Here is an 8,418-nt window from a genome sequence, read left to right on the forward strand (position 1 = left end):
CAAAGTTGATATAACTATATAAGCATAAGTGTACGAAGTGTCGAAGTATATACGTGTATATGCATAGCAATAGCAATACAAGTACGTGATGTGCCGTGTGCGTTACGATGTATATCAATATATAAAATTAAATGTTATTTTTTTCGCTATACTCTATAGTCTACACTATATTGACTATATCGTATTATGGCGGGTTGGGAAAAATTCTTTCATCGTATTATACATTATCCGCGTGTAGGATTCGAAATCGTATTCTTTTTTAAAACTATTAATATAATATTAAGTATACAGTTCTGACATACGAATAAACACAAGTCAAAAACTGCCGTTTCTTGACATAAAAAGGTACGTCTTGAGGGTTCTGTCACTGGACAGCCTCCCTCCTCATCATGTAAATTTCCATATCACATGTATCATATTAATTGCTTATTATACACAAACAAATTTATAAACGCTCTATTTTTAATGAAAAAAAGACATAGGTATTATTCTCAGTAATTGGCTAATGGCTAGTATCTGCAATACGTATCTTATTTTTATAAAACATTAAAACGACCGCACGATACAGTAAGCAATTAACCGATTTCCATTCTATAGACGTTTTCTTATCTCAACGAGGACGCTTAATTTTGGCGGGAACATATTATTGTATAATGTATATAATATACAACTATAATAATAACGGTATACATAATGAAAGGGAGGGTCCAACACTCCAACAATAACATAAATCACCGTAGGTTTGTGAGGGGGGCTTGTAATTATATTTGAATAAATGCAATAACATTCGTACATACATGATCATATATTCATTGGGTTTAGTTTTTTTTTTACACAATATAATATAGTGCGGCTGACTATAACGTTAAAGAGAAAAAAAATTAAGGTTCAGTTTGTAACCCATACCCCCTCCACAAATGGTTGCGCCACTGGGCGTTGTACGTGTACTATAGGGTGTTATATATTTTTATATTACTTATATACGACAACAACAATGTCCAGTGTTATAATAATTATTATAAAATAGGTATATCATAATGAAATCGCACCGCATGGTGCATGCGGTATTATACCTGTATAATAATTAAGTTAAATATATATATACCATTGATATTTCCTTATGGTTTGCTGCGAAAAAGGCTGTGGACGAGTGCGTATGTGCACCGTGCACATAATATAATGAGTATAATAATAACGCATTATAGGCGTATAATATACGTGTAGTGCGATTATACACTCACGCGCCCGCGAACGCTCCGTATAACATTTCACGGATTGTTAACGTGCGGTACGACAGGGTAATATAATATATATATATATATATATGTGTGTGTGTATGGTCCACTCCACTGCATCCGTGACCCATCGTCAGCGCACATATTATTATAATATTATATGTATTTATATTATGTATATTAATATTATTATTGTTGTAAAAAAGGAGATTCCGTCGCGGTGCTACCTGTTATGTATTACATTGACAATTGTTGTATGCGCGCATATAATATAAATATGTGTTATTTATTATTATTATGTCCGGACTTACTTAATCTCGCTCAAAGAGCGGTACCGACTTTTTTTCCTACACAAAAATCGCGATAACAGCTCATGTTGGACCGCGGCGGTGCAGTTGTGTACTGCAGTGCATAAATTATATTCATATCATATCCTGCGAATTATTACAAATTTACAATAATATTATGAAATATGAGCACAGTACCACATGGGTATCAGCGTGTTGTATAGTTGTATTACTCGTAATGGTATCAAGCTGGTAGGCATCTGCGGTGATTTAAGAGGACGTTTTACCACGTGCATTGCCCAGTCTTACTATAATAATACATAATACCGAAAATTTACATTTTACTCAGTTTATTTTAATGCCAGAGTGCATTTTTTATTATCAAATTTAAAGGTGAGATCAGTATCTAGATTCTAGGGGACCTCAATGATTTTTACTATATTTTAATTCAGATATAAATTGTAAGCGTTTTAAAATTTACAAAAAAATTTAACAATTTACAGTGCTCATAACTTTCTTCAAGATTACAAAATATTACAAAAACCTATGGAGGTACTCCAGATAATATTTTAATCTTTAAATTTTATGATAAATCAATTTACTCTAATATTAAAAATAAAATAATAAAACAGATGATTCTTCTGAACATAAAATTTACTATGTTATGCGTTAATAAGATGTGGGGATATTTATAACGATACGTCCTCTTAAGACGAGCTTTTAGTTTCCCGTGCGAAAACGGTATCAGCCGTTGGATTTACGCGGTATATATACGTAATACTATGTATTATAATGTCATCACAACGGGGGAATAAGCGCAGGTTAAACCGCATCTAAGTCTCGAAAAAGACTCGAATTTATCGTCGTGGTTTAAAAGGAAAAAATATACGGCTTCGAGCTCTTATATATACTATAATAATATTAGGTGTACATACCGCGTCACCGTGTAAGGTACATATATAGGTTGTCGCCGACTCACTACTTTTTCGCTCCACCGAACTCGGACCCCAAATCCGCCTACACGAGTCATGCGGATAAGGGTGGGAGTGGCGAACACGTAAAATATATTTTTTATAATATATATAAGCATCAGATATCATTGTGTGTATAAGTATATATTATATGCGTTATTGTATACACACCATACATGCGCGTTGTATACATATAAATAATATAATACACTACACATGTATTATATTGAGGCGTTCGGGCGATTTACGATGGACTATTCCGAGAACGTTCGCAGCGTCCCCTGCAGATACATGGAACATGTATACCGCGTTTAATAATGTTATTTACGATGTATATCAGGGATATAGGGCGAACCTTTTGATAACTGCGTGCCAAATCAAAATGTTTGGTTTAATTTTATTTGCCTCGTGTGTCAAAAACTTTTCAGACCTTCTTTTTGCTTAAAAAATAATTAATTAAAACATATAAACATGATTTTATTTGTTGTAAGTATTTAATTTTACCAGATTAGAAAATGGAAAGTACAGATTAAGTTGATTATGACATAACGTTAATAATATCTTACTATATATTACAATAATAAGTTTAAAATAATTTTAAATTCTCGGTAATTTTTTTAGAAAATGAAGTAAAAATTATGAATTATATTTAAATTGGCGTATCACTCTGTGTCACGCGTGACATAGGTTTGTCATCCTTGACGTATATGGAACTGTATCATCACGTCGTAATATGTTATTATTATTATTACGGACGTGTTGTAAAAAGTAAAAACGAATATAATACATAGTTGTGGACGGTCATCACCTCGCTGCGCGATTGAACAACACTATACGGAATACGGATGATGCTGCAAGCTGCAACTATATAGTTATAAGGCTGAAGTTGATGGCTTTATAATTGTTTTTTTTTTTATTATTTTTACATCATCTAAGACGATACTTTTCGAACTGAAAATTTATTTTAATAATAACACACGAATCTAAATAGCTTATTATAATTTGCAGCATTATTCGAAATTTGATTTTCATTTATTAACTTACTATAACACGACTTTTTTCGTTTATGATTCAATATGTTGCATTATAATAATTTCAAAACCAAATAGGTAATTTTAGTTAAGTTTTAATTCTTATTCATTTGAAAAAATATTTGTACTTTTTAAATATAAACCTAACAAATAACTAAATATTAATAGACTTCTTCATACAAATAATATTAATAATACTATGCTAAACTTATTTTGTTGCATTTTATTATTTAATGTAAAATATAATGAACACATTGAAAGTAATGCATTAAAATTAACTATAGGAAAAGTATAATTATAATTATAATGACTTAAAAAAGGGAATTTTTAGATTTTATATATATATTTACATTTTTATAGGACTTCAACTTCCAAATATTATTATTAGTTATGGTACCTATTTACGTGCATTCTAGGTACGCACATACATATTATATCCTATATACTTATACGATGTCGATGTGACTTTCATTATAGATTAAATCATGGGTGGCAAGTAAATACACAGTACACATGACAGCGCATACATACATACATACATACATATTACATATATTATTGTAGTCTATATATATATATACTGTCATATTAGCACACAGAGTATATATTAACAACAATGATCGTTGTGGGTTTCGTATTATCGACGGGGGTGGCCCGGAGGGGGTTCAATTTCACGTTGTTTTATATTAATATGCTACACGCAATTTCAAATCGGCATTCCGCGCTGAAGCTATCGCCGACGACTAAATAGAACTTTTATTATTTTTTTTGGCGGGGGATACAATGTCCATAGGTTGAATTTTTATAAAGACACAGAACGTGTATTCGTGTTTATAATTTTGTACGATAAATAATAACAATACTATGTAGAAATTATGTTTATTTGAAAAATTTCTTTACCTGTAAGCACGTTAAGAACCGTTCACCAATCATCAAAAACAATAAGACATTCAGGGTTTTTTTTTGGGAGTATAGCACATCTTCATATACATATATTTTTGATGCGTGAGTGTGTGGCCCTCATTATACTTACCACTTATCCATGTAACACATATTTGGTTACGAAAAACGCCGAAACTTTTTTCAAACATTAAATTTTTTAGAATTTTGGTTCTTTTGTAGTCCTTATTTCCAATAAGGAAATTATATGATATATTATTATTTTCAATCATTATTGTCATCATCGAGTATATATCTTAACGATGTTAATATAGCACGCGAGCCACGCGAAAACAAATAGTAATACGGCTTGTATTAATATATACGGTTGTAAAAATGTAAGGTGGGTGGCTTAAACGATTAACGAAAATCGAAATTCAAACCACCACGCTTGAAGAATACTTAATTTAACGACGATTTCATATTTATTCAAATATTGTTGTGATTATCCGACTTCCACAGTTCTATAAATATTATATAAAAACCTAAAATGTATTTTATAATATACCTCTATGATGTTTATCCATTCCAAATTAAGCGTACATTATTATGACGTGTGCCTATGGGTATAATACTATATAGATTATAGACATATAGTGTATACTTACTACTAAAATATCGATCGCGGGAAAACGTGTTTAGATTTACGTTGCAGTCAGAGTAGTAAGCGACGAGCTCCTTAGGTATACAATAATATTATAATAATATAAATTATAATGCATATTTTTGTTTATCACAATGTCAACCTATTATTACGTATATTATATTTTCGATTGAATTAGAACTTGCAGTGTACTATTAAACATCGTAGACTGCAATGGACATTAATTGTATTATATACCTATATAGAACCGCGTACGGTAGGTACGTCGGTACCTAACCATGGAATTAAGTTTTACGTCTGTAAAATGTATGTAATTTGAGCATAGATTATAATTATCACGGTCGTTTGTTAATTTGGGGGCAGCGACGACAAAAAAGTGCTTTGTAGCAGTTAAAAACAGAATTGACGAATATTATTTTAATCGTAACACATATTATAGTGACTATACCATAGGTCTATAGCTGCATCTATATCGACATATCGTTATAATGTGCCTAACTGGGAAGTATTAGCTACGCGGGTAGGTAAGCATTTATAATAATAAATGTTATCATACAGAGTTCAAGTTGTACACTTTGTACACGCCAGTAACTATATAGTCATATTATACTACAGGTACAGTAAGCAAAAAGCACCTAACACCAAACCATATCTAAACTTACTATAGTAGTTACTTTATTAGTTTAATATTCAGCTAATAAGCTACCCATTGATCATTACTCAATAACATACCTATACAAAATTTATAGATTCATAGCATAACATTTTAACGGCGATAACAGTCAGTCATATATCATTATAATATTGTTATCTTACATTATGAAAAATTAGATTTACCAATGGCTGCGTGAAACTATAAAATGTTTAATAAACGCAGATAAAAGTAATAACATGAAAAATATATAGGCATTTCTTCGTCCGTATTCGTATAATAAGCATGAGTAGCATGAATTTATATTTACCGATTCACTGCAACTTGCACACAATTAATGATTGGCGATCGACTATTTAGAACAGAAAAATTATTTAGTGATTTAGATTAATAAAAACAATAATTTGGATAAATGTAGCCTATTGGCAATGGGGTATTCGCAATTAATTATAACTTTAAATTATTGATATCTTATATTTTAATTTATGATTTGTGAATCACTCAAAGTTGTTTTCTCAAAATCAAACTTAATTGAGGTATTAAAAGGCATATTGCATAATATTTAATTATTATTTAATTATAGATAGGTACCTATTAAGGTACATATTATTATCGATATTATTTTAAAATAAAATTCATTTTTGGTTGCATAGTCTACTTTTATATTGTAATTAACACGTCTTAGAAAATTTAAAACAAAATATTGTGTATTTCAAAAATCTTCAAAAGAGTACCTACCCATCTAATTCCACTTATTAGTAGCGTCTGTTATAATATTAAAGTTAAATTACATACTTGAAATTAAAACTGGCAAGTAGATATATAATTATAAAAGCAATTTTTTCTATTTAAAAAGTCCTTTAGGCTTCAAGTACATTTCTAAATTATTTAAGCACTTATGGCTTATTTTATTTTAAAAGTATACCAATGTTCTCTATAATATTAATTCGCAAACATTTTTTTTTTTTTGTTATTATAATGTTAATATGGTCATGGGTACTTATGCCTATAAATTAAAAAATGTAAACAATTAAAAATGTTTAATTAGTGTTTAAATAAAAATAATATAAATTATTAACCTAATGTCTTAATAAAATGCGGCGTGTTACATTGGTTATTGACCACAAATCATCACACAATATAATTAAAATGTACAGATATGGTATCTTTTATTATTTTACTTTATTATTTATTAATTTATAAATATATTATAATATGTATTATGCAAATATACTAATACCTAATTTTAGGTAAATTAATAACCTTTTAAAGTGATTATTTTAATTTTTAGTTTTAAACAATTAACCGTTTTATTTCAGTATAAGTAATAGATATATAACTAAATACTGTCGGTATTTAAATTATATTCAGCTTTGGCTTCGATAAATGACAATTGTTGTGTTTCAGCTTTAAATAACTAAGTAAAAATTTTCTATCTAGACATCTGACGATTTGACATTGAAATCATTGAATAATATACAGGTGTTCCGTGAGGATTTACTCATTTCAATATTCTCTGAAATAATGGAGATACCATAATTCTGTTTTTTTTTTACAAGACTCATGGAGATAAGGACGACAAGTAGTTCATATTTTAATTTAATATTTTGGTGAAAATGTTCCAAAAAAAAAAAAAATTATTAATTTTTATTAAATTATTTTTAAAAAATCGAAGATAGTTATTTTGTGGTGTTAATTTTTCTGAAAATGTTAACGTTTCAAGTGTTTCAACATTTTATTAATCGTGATTTTTAATATTATTTTTAGTTTAGAAAAAAATAGTTAATTATTTAATACCATATAAGTGCATAAATAATTATTTTTTTAAACTTTTTTTACGAAAATTTTAAATTAAATTAATATATGAAACACTTGTAGTCTTTGTCCCTGACCCTGTGAGTTTTAAAAAAACATAATTATAATATCTCCATTACTTCAGGAGATATTGCAATGAATAAATCCTCACGGGACACTGTATACTAAATTGTCTAAATTACTAAATCATTACAACAATATTCTTATTTTAATTTAATGTCATAATTTATGTTGTACCATCATTATAAAAGGCATAGCACATTTTAAGATTTTATACATTTAAATTATAATTATTTTATATTATTCAACAGTAATAAACTAATTAATTATAATTTAAAAAAAGTTTAAATGAAGCGCTATCTAGTGGTTTTATATTTATCACCTTTTTTTTTTTATTTATGGTCATCTACATCATAAAATAAGATCATACATCGATTGAACTAAGCGTGTATTAAAGGCGACATTTTTGATTATAGCCACTGAATGATCCTCGGTCTTAGCTCTTAGATCATATTATTTATGGCTGTGATCTTGGCTATACTGTGAATTATTTAAGTGACCCGTTTTCCGTTAGGACTTTGGGAGGCATCTTACAACAATACAACACACCACTAGATAACAGCCTTGCTGCGCTAATAATAATATATTATTCAAGAAGGAATACAGTGTTATTATTTAACAAAAATGGTTACACATAGCTGAGACTGCTGAGAGACATTTTCGGTTTCATGCTATTAATTTGCGGAAATTGAATATTATCCCTAGGACCATATAATCTAATTTCTTACTATAGAAGTATCACCGATGTACACGTACCTATAAATAATACATTGATATGTTAAGTATTTTGGGTTATATTATCATTACGTATATATATTTATTAT

Source organism: Rhopalosiphum maidis, chromosome 4 (assembly GCF_003676215.2).
Source record: "Rhopalosiphum maidis isolate BTI-1 chromosome 4, ASM367621v3, whole genome shotgun sequence".
Taxonomy (NCBI): domain Eukaryota; kingdom Metazoa; phylum Arthropoda; class Insecta; order Hemiptera; family Aphididae; genus Rhopalosiphum; species Rhopalosiphum maidis.